Source organism: Saccopteryx leptura, chromosome 6 (genome assembly GCF_036850995.1).
Source record: "Saccopteryx leptura isolate mSacLep1 chromosome 6, mSacLep1_pri_phased_curated, whole genome shotgun sequence".
Taxonomy (NCBI): domain Eukaryota; kingdom Metazoa; phylum Chordata; class Mammalia; order Chiroptera; family Emballonuridae; genus Saccopteryx; species Saccopteryx leptura.
The window spans coordinates 70,564,227-70,578,458 of NC_089508.1; the positions used below are offsets into that span (position 1 = coordinate 70,564,227).

The following is a 14,232-nucleotide window of genomic DNA, read 5'->3' on the forward strand; positions in this document are numbered from 1 at the left end:
AATAAGTCAAACAAAATATTGGTTTAAAAGGGGTGGATATTTGCAACATATTATATATATATTAATGCTTAATAGCTATTGAGTAATAAAATGATAAATAAATAATCCAGCAGAAAATGAGCTGATTAGATATACAATGAAGTCCAAAAAATACAAGTGACTGATAAAAGACATGGAAAAGATTTTTAAACTATCTAATAATCAAAGATAAGCCCTTGACAACATCCATCAGACTGGAAAAGATTTTAAAAATTGATAGAGGTTCAGTAAGGCTGTGGGGAAATGGAGTCTCATGCAATGTTATTCCATATTTGTTGGTAAAGTCTTCCTAGATAACAATCTGACAATGATTTTCAAAAGTTACGAATCAGAAACAAAGTGAGGATGTCACCTCTCACTACTGCTTTTCTTTTTCTTTAATTTTAACTTTTACTTACTGATTTTAGTGAAAGACAAAGGGGGAGAGAGAGAGAGAGAGACAGGAACATGGAGCTGTTGCTGCATGTGCCCTGACCGGGACCACACTAGCAACCTCTGTGCTTCGGGATGAGGCTCTAACCAACCAAGCCGTATGGCCAGGGCTCACTACTGCTTTTCACATCACACTAGAAGTCTTAGTTAGTACAATAAGACAAGAAAAAGAAACGAAAAATATACATATTGGGATGGAAAAAAATAGAACTGTCTTTGTTCACAGATGACATGATCATTTATGTAGAAAATTCAAAAAAATCAAAAACTAAGAGACATGGACAAGAGTGTGGTGGTTACGGGGGGCGGGGGGAGGGAAGGAGGGAGAGGGGGAGGGGTAGGGGAGGGGCACAAAAAAAACTAGATAGAAGGTGACGGAGGACAATCTGACTTTGGATGATGGGTATGCAACAGAATTGAATGACAAGATAACCTGGACATGTTTTCTTTGAATATATGTACCCTGATTTATTGATGTCACCCCATTAAAATAAAAATTTATTTATAAAAAATAAAGAAATAAAGTTCAAGCATAAGCTCAAAATATAAAAAAAAAAGAAATCAAAAAAATTCCTAGAATTAACAAGCAATTATAACAAGGTTATAGCATAAAAGATTAATATACAAAAGTCATTCACAATCACTTTTCTATAAGCCAGCAATGAAGAAGTAGAATTTGAAATTTAAAATACAATATCATTTATATTAGCAACCCCCAAAATAAAATACTTAGGTATAAACCTAATAAAATTTGTACAAGATCTATGCCATAAAAACTACAAAATTCTGATGAATGAAATAAAAGAACTAAATAAATGGAGAGTTGTTGCATGTTCATCAATAGCAAGAGTCAATATTGTCAAGATGTTACTACCTCTTCCCAACTTGACCTATAGATTCAATGCAATCCCAATCAAAATCCCAGCAAGTTATTTGATAGTTATTGGCAGATTCTAAAGTTTATGTGGAGAGGCAAAAGGCCTAGAATAGCCAAAATATTATTAAAGAAGAGTAAGTTGAAGGACTGGCGATATCCAACTTTAAGACCTGTTAAAAAGCTACAGTAATCAAAGACAGTGTGGTATCGGGAAAAGAACAGACAATTTGATAAATGGAACAGAATAGGAAGCCCAGAAACAGACACACACATATATATATATATATATAGTCAACCGATCTTTGACAAAGGAGCAAAAACAATATAATGGAGCAAAGATGGTGGTTTTTTCAACAAGTGGTGCTAGAATAACTAGACATTCATATACAAAAAAAAAAGGATCCAAACCTTACACCTTTGCAAAGATTTACTCAAAATGGATCACAGACATAAATGTAAAATGTAAAACTATAAAACTCCTAGAAGATGACATGAGTAAACTTAGATGGCCTAGGACCTGGGGATAACTTTTTAGATATTACACCAAAACTCAACTTAATTACAATTAAATATTTCTGCTCTGCAAAAGACAATGTCAAGAGAACAAAAAAAAAAAAAAGCCACAGGCTGGGAGAAATATTTGCAAAAGATATATCTGATAAAAGGACAATTATCCAAATATACAAAGAACACTTAAAACTCAGCAATACAAAAACAAAGAACCTGATTAAAACACAGGCAGGAGGCCTTGGCAGACAACTCACCAAAGAAGAGATACAGATGGCAAATAAGCATACGAAAAGATGGTCCAGATCGTGTATTTTTGGGGAAATACAAATTCAAACAAGATACCAGTACACACCTATTAAAATGGCCAAAGTCGTCCAGAACTCTAAATGCTGGTGAGGATGCAAAGCAACAGGAATTCTCCTTGGTTGCTGATAAGAATGTGAAATGGTACAGCTACTTTGGAAGACAGTTTGGCAGTTTCTTTAAAAATTAAACATACTCTTATGACATAGTCTAGCTATCACACTCCTTGGAATGTACCCAAAGGAGATGAAAACTATGTCCACACAAAAACCTGCACATGAATTTCTTTTTAGATCAATACATTACTCTTTTTATTACACACATTTATACACAAATTTCACAATTACAAGTACGAAAGTCAAAGAACCACAAAGAATTGAAGCAACTGCATATCAACTACATTCAACAGAGTTAATGCTGTTGTCTCCATTCTTCTTTTTCTAACTCCAGAAGAAAATTGTAATGCCATCCCACATGTGGACTCCACTTTTAGAAGTTGGAGACTCTGTGGTTCTACACGTTTGGGTTTATACAGAGCTTAACTAAAATTCCATCGTGTTCCAGGCCAAATCGGCAAGAAGAAAGTCATCCATTGCTGTCTGAGTTGCATTGCTGGTGAAGAACAAGTGCCCCTGAGTTTCAAAACCAGAATGCAAGTTCTGTGTTTCTATGCTATTCAACTTAACTTTGCTCTCTAGAGTTAATACGTTTTTTGTTTTTGGTTTTGGTTTTTTGTTGTTGTTGTTTTGTTTTGTTTTCTGAAGCTGGAAACGGGGAGAGACAGTCAGACAGACTCCCGCATGCGCCCGACCGGGATCCACCCAGCACGCCCACCAGGGGCGATGCTCTGCCCACCAGGGGGCAATGCTCTGCCCCTCCGGGGCGTTGCTCTGCCACGACCAGAGCCACTCTAGCGCCTGGGGTAGAGGCCAAGGAGCCATCCCCAGCGCCCGGGCCATCTTTGCTCCAATGGAGCCTTGGCTGCGGGAGGGGAAGAGAGAGACAGAGAGGAAGGGAGGGTGGGGGTGGAGAAGCAAATGGGCGCTTCTCCTATGTGCCCTGGCCGGGAATCAAACCCGGGTCCCCCGCACGCCAGGCCGACGCTCTACCGCTGAGCCAACCAGCCAGGGCCTAGAGTTAATATGTTTTTAGCAGCAGTGGGTCCTTCAGTTTAGGTCTCTGTGTCAGATGAATCAGTACTCATGGAAAAGCTGGAGGGTTTCAGACTACTTCACAAAGGTAGATGGGAGCTACTGTCTAGAAAGAAGTTTAAGGCTGTCTGTTTATGTGTGTCAAACATTTGAAAGCCTAAGAAATTAGAATTCCCCCTACAACTGTAGGCAGGGCAGAGGTGTCTGCAAGTAAGAAGTCAGTTTGGGTCTCAAAGTCTAGTGATTCTAAGACTGGATCAGTGTTCATGGTGCTAAACTCAGTCTCTTCATTTTCAGTCTGGATATTTGAGGACAAAAAGAATTCTTCAATATCAAAATCAATTGCAGAATTCTGGGTTGGGCCAGATGGGAGCTGGGTGTCAGGTCCAGTATTCATATCAGACAGAAGACTACAACTGTCCAGTGTCTGACTAGGGAGATTACTTGACAAGATGTTTTCTAAATCACTTAATAAATCTAGAGTTTGGGTCTGCTTCTCTGTCAAGTACACTGTTTTGTGCACTGAAGTTATAATTGGTACTGATTTCTCAATATCGCCACTTAAAGTCTTAGGGTTGTTCTGAGTAACAAACCATAAGTTACAGTGTCTCCTACTAAGCGGCTCTTTATGATAGTGTCTATAGAAACACCATATGCTGAATGGACACTCTCAAAAATATTTTCACACATTACAGCTTGGTCTATCTGTACTCAGTCATCTGTTGGTCTTTGCATTCCACTGGTTTGAGTGTCTGTGGAGATCCCATCTGACTGGAAACAGACATCTAAAAATGCATCAGTCTGAGCAGCTACAGATGAAGTTACCTTAGAACTGGGCAGAAACGTCTGAGTATGAACACTAATGAGAAGGAACACTTGAGAACCAAATGTCAAAATAGTTTGAGAACAAGACGACACAAAAAAATCAGGGCTCACCCACTGTGCAGAAGGTATAAAGTGTCATGTAGCATAAGGCAGATCTGCCTGTACATCGAAGAAATGCTATCTTTAGACACATGTTCCCTAGTAAAGAATTAGATGGACTTCTACCCATGTTCACTTGAACACCTGTACTAATTGGTTCAACTGCAACAGGATTTACGATTTTTGAAAGAGGGAGGCTCTCCTTAAGAGAGCAGGCCCCTGAATCAAGGCTAAGGATCAGGGCTCCTGTTGACAAGGGCAGTAAGTGCACCCCGGGCAAAGCCCTGAAGAGCGACACCTAACAGCACAGGCTGGGCTGTGAAGTCAGCTGTAAACACAGGCACAGGAGAAAACTGCATTAACTAAAGCCACTCTGGGCTTTGGTAAAAGCACTTTCTGAGGATATCTTGGAGCTGTTCTAACAGTCTGCTTTCTGGCATTAGAGCCACAAAAGTCTTCAAAAGAAGCAACTACCTTTATTTCTGAAGTTTCTGATTCTTGAGTGTCTGGTGTCAGGCTTGGCTGGCTGCTCAATGATCGATGGTCTTACTGGACAACTTCTGGTTGTGCGAGCAGCTTTCCATTTCCTTTCCTTACCAGGTTCATCTCTGTGTTCCACAGAGATCTCAGTCCCGTTCAGTAGATGTGGGGCTATAATGCAATTCTACTGGCATAGAAACAACCACATGTGCAGTCCAGGGTCTTGCCACAATCTTCTGTGAGTGTTTTCAAGTCTCATTCAGGGCCGTGTGAATTACTGCACTTACTAAATTTATGCTTCTTTTCAGTGTGCATTTTCACAAGGTTTTGTTTTAGGAGAGAAAATTGTCTGTCAGAGCCTCTAGGGCATCCTTCAATTAGACAACAATAGAATTTCGGTACAGTTTTCGATTCTTTTCTTATTGTTTGATGTACTGTGCCTTCCTGCAGGCAGTGGCTCTTAACCATGTGCACGTTGAGCACCGGGCTATTGGGCAGGATCTTGCAGCAGCCCCACACAGTGCACAGGGTGTTGTCCACATGCCCTGAACAGCTCGCTCACCTGCAGCTGGATCAGCAAATCAAGGGGCAGCACCAGACTGTGAGATGCTGCTACGCCACAAGGATTGAGGCCAGCAGCCCTCAGCCCTCTCCACGGATCCCCTGACAGCTGCCGAGTTGGCCAAGGCACTGGTGGCCAGAGCTGGGTCCGCCACTGCCACCTCAGAAGCCACCATGGCAAAACTCGGAAGGACAGAGTTATCCTTCAGTAGGGTGGATAAATAAACTGTCTTACATCCAGACAATGAAACACTATTCAGCACTAAAAAGAAAGATATCAAGCTGCAAAGAGACATGGAGAAAATAAATGCGTATTACTAAGTGAAAGAAGTCAATCTGAAAAGGCTATATGCTGTATTGTTCCCACTATGTGGCATTCTGGAAAAGGCAAAACTATGGAGGAGGTAAAAAGGTCAGTGGTTGCCAGGGGTTAGGGAGGAGAAAGGAAAGAACAGACACAGTGGAGTTTTAGGGCAGTGAAGCTACTCGTATGATACCATAATGGTGGATACATGTCATTATAAATGTCCAAGCCTACAGATTGTACAACACTACAAGAAAATCCTAACGTAAAGGGTGATAATAATGGGTCATTGTAGGTTCATCAGTTGTAACTAATGTACCCTCTGGTGGAGAATGTTGACAATGGGGGAGGGGTAATGTATGTGTGGAAGCAGGGATATGTGGGAAATCTTTGTGTCTTCTGCTTATTTCTTCTGTGAACCTAAGACTACTCTAAGAAATAAAGTTTATTTTTAATTCTTAAAAAAATTATTTTAATCTAAAATGTAAACGAGAATAGTTTTAACCCAATAATTCTATGTCCTGGGATTTAGGCTAAAAAAATAACTGATAAAGTGTGAAAAAAAAAATGTATGCATGAATATTCATTCATGAGAGCCTTTTTTATAATAATACAGAATAATACAAAATAAGAAACAACCTAAATTTCCACCATAGAAATCTAGCATATCCTTATAAAGAACTATTATTAAGTATAGTATTAAAATCGATGCCATACATAACCCTGGAAAAAACTGAAATATATAATTATAGGGCCAAAGGTATTACAGTAGGACCATATAACATTAAACAAGGAAGCCATTAATTATATATAGGCTAATATAGAATGATTTCCTATACTTTCAATTGAAAAAGCAAAGCATAGGGGGAAAAATAAATATATGTGTATGTGGGTATATAGATGTTGACCACAAAAAAAGGGAAATAGAGTAATCCTTGGAAGATGTATAAAAATTCTTTAATGGTTGGTCCAGGGATTGAAGGAAGTCTTACTTTCTTTTATTTTATTAATGTATAAGACACATAGTAATAGTGTATTAAGCATAAAATAAAGCTCAATAATTTGTCACAAAAAGAACACCTATGTAACTGCCATCAAGGTCAAGAAATATATAAGTACTGCTAGTAGCCTATAAAGTCCCTTTATGCCCACTCCTAATCATTTCCCTTCCCTAATCCCAAAGGTAGCTATTATACTGAATTCTACTTCTAATTTACTAAGAGGATTTTTTTTTATCATGAGGAATGTTAAATTTTATCAAAAGTCTTTTTTTTATCTACCAAGATGCCATATGTTTTATTCTGTTAATATAGTAAACTACATTAATTTTAATTGATAAAACCAACCTTTAATTCTTGAAATAAACCCAATTAGGCTATGATATATTATCCTATTATATTATTGGTTTAAATTTGCTACTAATAGTTTAACATTTTTTGCATCTAGGTTCATAAGAAAGAATGACCTTATAATGTCCTTGGGTCAGATTTGGTATCAAGGTATCACATTTGCTTTGGTATCAAAGTTATACTGTCCTTTTAAAAGAAGTCAGGAAATGTTCTCTCTGTTCATATTCTTTAAAAGAATTTGTAGATGCTACTTTTGTGACATTTCTATTTTTGTGATAAGCCAATCTCCTCAACTAAATTATAAATTCATTAAACCCAAGGACTATAAATAGGGTTTTCTGTATCCTAAGCATCCAACCTTTTGCTTAGGATGTAGCAGGATTTGAAAAATAAAATTGTTCTCCTGGCACTGGGTATAAAATTGGTCCACCTATAAAAAACATTCAATTCATATTATTAAGCATATACATGAAAAATTAGAATTCACTTCCACCTATTTCCGGACATTAGAAAGATCACAGAATGTTAAGGCTGGTCTCATCTGGAGAGAGTTCCTTATGCCCACAATACTGGTAACGCTCCACCACAGGTGGTCCTATGGCTAAGGAAAAGCACCTATTCTGAGTCACATCTACTGAGCTGGAATCCAGACAACTCCATTCACAAGTGCTTTGTCTTTAGTCACTTCACATAAATTCTCTGAAACTCACTATTTTTCTTCACAAAACTGAAATAATAATAAAATTTGCTTTATAAAGCTACCATGAGGTTGGAGATAATATGTATATAACATTGAAGCACTACAGTAATGAAAAAAAAGGCATCTTTTGCTCTCACATAAATTCTAACACAACTTTAAAGTTATGTTTTCCAGTAGTAAGCTCCAAATCTTTGTGTCTCCGAGACTGCAATCAATGCCTTAAACATTCTCCACGAGTTAACCTTTTCTTTTTGAGCCACTTTCTTCTCTACGTGATACATACAGTTTGTCTCCTTACTTTAAAAACTTCATACTATTACAAAAACTTCCCTGACTACTAATTTATTTTCCCATCTTTACCTATTTTCTTGTTAAATTTTTTCCCTAAACCTTTCCAAAATCTCCTATCAGGAAGGTCAGAAAACTAGAAATACTCGGCAAATGTAATTGATTTGCCCCTGTGAATTTAAAGAAACAGCTTGCTACTCTTACCCTCACTTTAAAAACAGAAATTGAGACCTAGGAATTTTATACAAGTTAGAGAGTAAATTGTCACAAACTGGAACAAGGTCTAGAGCCTTTCATTGTCCTGATTACTCTATCAACTTATTAGTCTGGATAACTTCCTCAAGATGGTTACCATCACCTCTATGAAATATAAATGCATGAAAACAGACAGCAAACCCCTCTGAATTAGGTAAGGGGATTATTTAGCCTTGTAGCCATCTTTTAGTTATTTTCACTACACACCATACATGTAGTAGTAAGGGCTATGCACATATACAGTGTACTTATTATCACCTGCATTGTCCGATTATACTGGATAATATTTAACATATTGCTGGGTGCAAATCAAAGTCTGGAGGCCTGAAAACACGGTGACCTAAAAATGATAAGGATCTGAGATCGCAGGAAAAGTTCAAAACACAATCCTCCATGAATTTGCGGCAATAACCACCTGGAAATAGTGACCCATATTCCTCCAATCTGCTGCTCCTTAATTAGTCTTGTTTGCCTTAGTTTATGCTAAAGGCAAACATGTATTTAGCCTAGGAAAGGAAATGGAAAAAAACAGAGGTGACCTAAACAATCTCTGCAAAGTAAAGCTTCTAATCTGCAATCAAATAGCTTAGTCACATCATCCAAGTGAACCCAAATTACTCAAAATCGTTAAATAAATGATTCAGTCTCCACTCCTAGTCCTAAAAAAGAATGTAACCAGAGATACAAACGTCATCTCCTGTAACTCAAAGAAACTTTGTTTTTTTATGGATAAAACCATGTGAATGATTTTTTTATTAACAATATTAACTTAAATTTTCAAACATTTTAAACACAGCCCACCCTGGGTTTTGTACCAGTGAGCACATGGCTTCAGTCCATGATCAACAATTAAGAGATTCTTTTCAAAGACTATATTCTGGATTTACCATCGTCTTAGAGGGTATGCTGCTGCAGTTCATTAGCTGCCAACATCTGGCTGGAATGCTTTAAACTACCATTTTCCTTAACCATTACAGGGATGAGGTTTTTGTTATTCTAAGCAAACTGAAACAATGTCCTTGTATGGACTTCTAAACATAATAATTAGTGACAGTGCAAATTGTTTTCTGATATTTCTTATACCGTGTAGCAAACTATTAAAATCTTCAGATCATAGTTTAACCTTTTGTATAATTGTGAGATTCTTTTCATTTTATAATGTAGACCATGTCTCTACTTTTTAAGTGCAAGGTCTCATTGTGAAGGCCAAGAAATATTTAACTTAAATGTAGCTATATGCAAAGAAAAATATAGCCTTAAACTTTCTCAAGGAAACAGCCCTTACAAACTCAGGAAAATCAAAACTTAGCCATATCTGGCACAAAACTTTGAACATTCCGCTTACTCTGCTTCTGAACCTTAAAGGTCCCTTGCACAGTATGAATTTCAGACTTAAAAAACACTCCTCCGAAAAGAGTATCAATCCGTGTCTATACAACTAATTTGCCCCTGAAATGAAATGAACTAAATCTGTTCAGGGACTTAAGCAACTAGGGAACACCCCTGTAGTCAAATAAGGTTTAAAATGAATATCATGAGGCCGCATAAGAAAGAACTTCTAGGCCCCGGCTGACACATATTTACAAGTCTGGCTCAGAGAACTGTTATAAGACACTTACGGGTTCACTCTGCCTGAATGCCCTTGGGCCTCTCCCAGTTCTTTGTTTCAAGACACAGCCTTTCCTTTTAGAATCCACCATTTATTTAAAATATTCCGTTTAACTTCACCAAAAAGCCATTCTTTTTTTAAAAATTCTTATGCATTGATTTTAGAGAGAGAGGAAAGGAGAGAGACAGACAGACAGAGAGTGATAGAAACATTGAGCTGATCCTGTATGTGCCATGATCGGGGATCAAACCGGCAACCTCTGTGTATCCGGAAGACACTAACCAACCAAGCTATCTGGCCCGGGCCAAAAAGCCGTTTTGTTTTGTTTTGTTTTATTTTTCACAAGAAAGAGTGGGGGGGGGGGGCAGACAGACAAGAAGGGAGAGAGATGAGAAGCATCAATTCATAGTTGTGGCACCTTAGTTGTTCATTGATTACTTTCTCATATGTGCCTTGACCGCAGGGGGAGGGGTCGGCAGCAAGCCAGTGACCCCTGCTCAAGCCAGCAACCATGGGTCATGTCTATGATCTCACACTCAAGCCAGTGACCTTGGTTTTCAAACCTGGGTCCACAGCTTTCCGGGCTGACATTCTATCCACTGCGCCACTGCCTGGTCAGGCCAAAAAGGCATTCTTAAAACACTATTATCCTTATATATATGTATATCAAATACTTCATGTCTCACATGAGATAGATGTTCAATTAATAAGTCTTCTGTTAGTATTTCACTATGTGTACGTAAGTTCCATAATGGTACTGACCATTCCTTTTCTTTTCCTCTCTTTTTTTAATTGTTCCCGTCTGTGCCAGGGTACAAGTGTCGTCCTCCCAGCTGAGAGAACTCAAATCAGTGTAGATCACAACTTGTCGTCCTCAGCTCACAGCCCTACAAAGGCCTTCCCTTACAGCTGGAATGTTTCCAAGTAAGACTCTACACACGTGGCTTCTGTCTACTACTTTCCACTCATCTCCCACCACTCTGCCTTCTCCCCCTACTCATCACACCGACCCACACAGGCCTCCACTAATTCATGAACAGTGACAAACACACTTCTCCCTTAGGGCGTTCGCAGTTGCTGTGTCTTCTGCCTCCCTTCTCTGCTCACTCCCTCAGGTCTCTATTCAAATGTCTCCTCCTTAGAGGTGATTTCTCCTAACTCACTGTCTAAAATAGCAGCTTCCTCTTCCTATGGCCTATATATTTATTTGGATAGCTGTTCATTATCTCCCACCATCACCATAACCACCAACACGTAAGTTCAATGAAAGCAGGAGCTTCAACAATTTTATTCAGTTATATCCCTGCTGCCTCCTACAATGTCTAGTACAATATATAATAGGTGTTCAATAAATGTCAGTGAATTACTGCCTCCAAGACTTAGGATAGGAAGTTTATACTGTGGCTGAAAAGCCTGTCTCTCTGGGACACACTCCTCACAAATCCAATGTTATTCTTATTCCTATTATGGCAGGCTTCTGAATAATGAAAAGATTCTTTATACCTAATTCTGAGCTTCCCCAGCTTCCTCAGTGGACTGCAACCCTCAAGGGAGAGTTTTATGCCCACTCTATATTCTGGGTTACTCAGAGTCACATTTCTGACAAAGTGTCAAAGATATCCACACGCAGAATACCATCCTACCCCACTGCTCCCTGCTGGGCTTTCAACCTTCATCAACCAAGGTCCTAATGGATCTCTGACCACTGCTTGCACGGTCCACCATCTCATGAATTCAAAATCTACTTGTTACCCACCCTACCCCACCCACCCAAGCAGAGGAAAGATTTTTGTGGGCAGAAGTTAATCTAACACACCTTACTATCCAAGTTTTGCCTTTAGAGTTGCAAACTGTCTCCCAAGCCAGCTTAAGATCCTCAAGAGGTACTTGGTCCTTTTTCCTTGGCCTCTAAGACAACTCTAAGAACAGAAAGAAGCTGGACACAAGCCTAGAGCAACCTGAATCCTAAGCCGACAAAGTCCAGTATACCTTACAGACCATCCCACCAGCTAATATTTTCCTGACAGAACAGCTCCTGGGTTTTGATACTCAAATTTCATAGACTATATCTTTCAATACAGTACACTTTTTTCAAAGGTGTTTATGTACTACAAAAAAATACATAGTTAAATCCCAAAACCTTAACACAAAATATAATTATATAAAACCTTAATACAAAAAAAATATATTGTTAGCAAAATAGTGTGCAAAACAGTGGGACATCAGGTGCTAACAGAGAAGACACACAGAGTATTATTATGTAAAGTCACTGCTTGTTAAAAACCATAATAATTGTTTGATGTTCAAGAAGGCTATTTTAAATATTTTTCATTGTATTTCTGTGTTACTTATTTAGAGGAATTTTTACTGTGTTTTCGTAACATTGTAGAAAATTAGTGAAGTAATCATTATAACTTTTCCTACTTAGAATAATAAGACCTAGGCCCTGCTTGTGCGGCACCCCTGATTTTTGGAATGGGCTGCTGCCATAAAGTGGGAGATGCCTGCATTTTCTTGGATTCTTTCACCCAAAACCCATCAACAAGCTTCTCCCTCGGCCTTTCTGATCTGGCCACCATCCAGCAGCTCATCTGTTCTCAATCTCTGACTTTGGCTCATGGAGCCCCTTCTTGCCTCTTCATCTTCCAGCTCCCACAACTGCAGTGATCTGGGTCACCCACTGCCCCCTCTCGCCTTTCATTCCATTAACCCCTTCCCTCTATCTCCTTCCCTCTATACTTAATTTCCAGTTAACTTTTACTTTCACAGAAGGTATGGATGCACATCATCTAAAAGCTCAAATGAGCTGAAAGGATTAGAGTGCCAAAAGCAGTCCCAGCTCTCACCCGGTCATCCCCAGCCCCGGGGCTATGTGCCCAGAGTCGCTTTCAACCTTAGTGCTTGCTTCAAAGGATCCAATCTCAGTAAAATGTTATCTCCCGGTTATTCCATTTAAAAGTTTATCTACTGCCTGACCTGTGGTGGCGCAGTGAATAAAGCGTCAACCTGGAAACACTGAGGTTGCCGGTTCAAAACCCTGGCTTGCCTGGTCAAGGCACATATGGGAGTTGATGCTTCCTGCTCCTCCCACTTCTCTCTCTCTCTCTCAATCTCTCTATCTCTATCTCCCCCCCTCCTCTCTAAAATTAATTAATTAATTAAAAGTTTATCTACTGCCATCCTATGATGGTAAAGGACAGTTTTAGCTTTCTTACCTCCACTTTCCCTTCCCCCTAATCTTTCTCAATATATTTATTCCAAAATTTTTTTGTCAAATGCATAGTCAGTGGAATTGATTACTAAGACTATTGTTCACTTACAAGCCAAACGGTGGAAAAAAAAAAACAAACATTTCCTTTCTGAAATAATTTTGTTCTTTTTCCTATATTAATAAGTTTCTAATTGACTTAATTTCATTTGTATGTCCAACTTAGGCCTTCCCATACCTTAAAAACAACTCTGTGATGTCACTCTCAACCCATTTTTCCACATGGTCAAACATGTCAGGGGTTTCTTTTCCTGATAAGATTTATCAACTTCATTTTTTCCCTCCTTCTTCTGGTTCTAATCTGTAGTAAGAGTTTCCTAACTGCTGGGTGTCATGAGTGTGAGTTATGTTGGCATTTTCTTTCACTAATGTTAAAAAATACCTGCTTCTTTCTCCTACCTAGGATTCCCCCCTGCCTGGTTTCCGTGCCATCTTCTTTCTTGGTTTACTCCTAGTTTTTTGATGGATTATATCCTGTAGACTTTTAGATTACACATGTTTGAGAATATTTTATTCCTTACACTTGATCAATTCATTCATTATAAGCTAAATTTATACTTTGAAGTATATATTACTATTGCCTTCTATCTTCCAAAGCTGTTTGTGATAAATTAATTTTCATTCCTGATCCTTTGATTGTTATCTCTTTTCCTTCTTTTCTTTTGCTGTCTCAATCAGCTTTTAGTGTGTTTTCTATTAACATTCAAGTTTCAAAATTCCCAGATGGTATACATTGGTTTGGTCGTTTTTTGTTTTTTACTTAAAAAATTTTTTATTCAGGTATAATTTGGAGGACATTTTATTCATTTATTATGTTGAACCTCTAGTAAGCGTCTTTCAATCTGAGAATTCATGTTTTTACTTTGGCTAATATTTTTTTTAAAATAATTTTCTAGTGACAGTTTTTTTCTATTTCACTTTACTAGCTAGATATCCAATTTCTGAAACTGATCTATAAATATTTCTACCTTTCTCGCTCTTATTGTTGGGCTCTTTTTATTTCCTACTTTATCAAAGAGTTCTTCCAATCCTTGTACAGAACTATTTATTATAGCTATCATATTTTTAATACCCAAGAGCTCTTTCATATGGTTTGTTCCTCGTCGTAAAATAGCATTCTATTCTTTTTTCAACATTTTCTTTTCTCTCTGAGAACATCATGGCTTCTCTGAAGCATTCTTC

At 38.2% G+C, this 14,232-nt stretch overlaps 1 protein-coding gene and 1 pseudogene across 3 annotated transcripts in view; both read right to left on the reverse strand.

The window, feature by feature from the left end:
* The window catches only part of GALK2 (galactokinase 2), a 159,411-nt gene that overhangs the window by 92,846 nt on the left and 52,333 nt on the right, over positions 1 to 14,232 (reverse strand). The window lies entirely within an intron of this gene.
* On the reverse strand, positions 2,602 to 5,453 carry LOC136375907 (ATM interactor pseudogene; annotated as a pseudogene).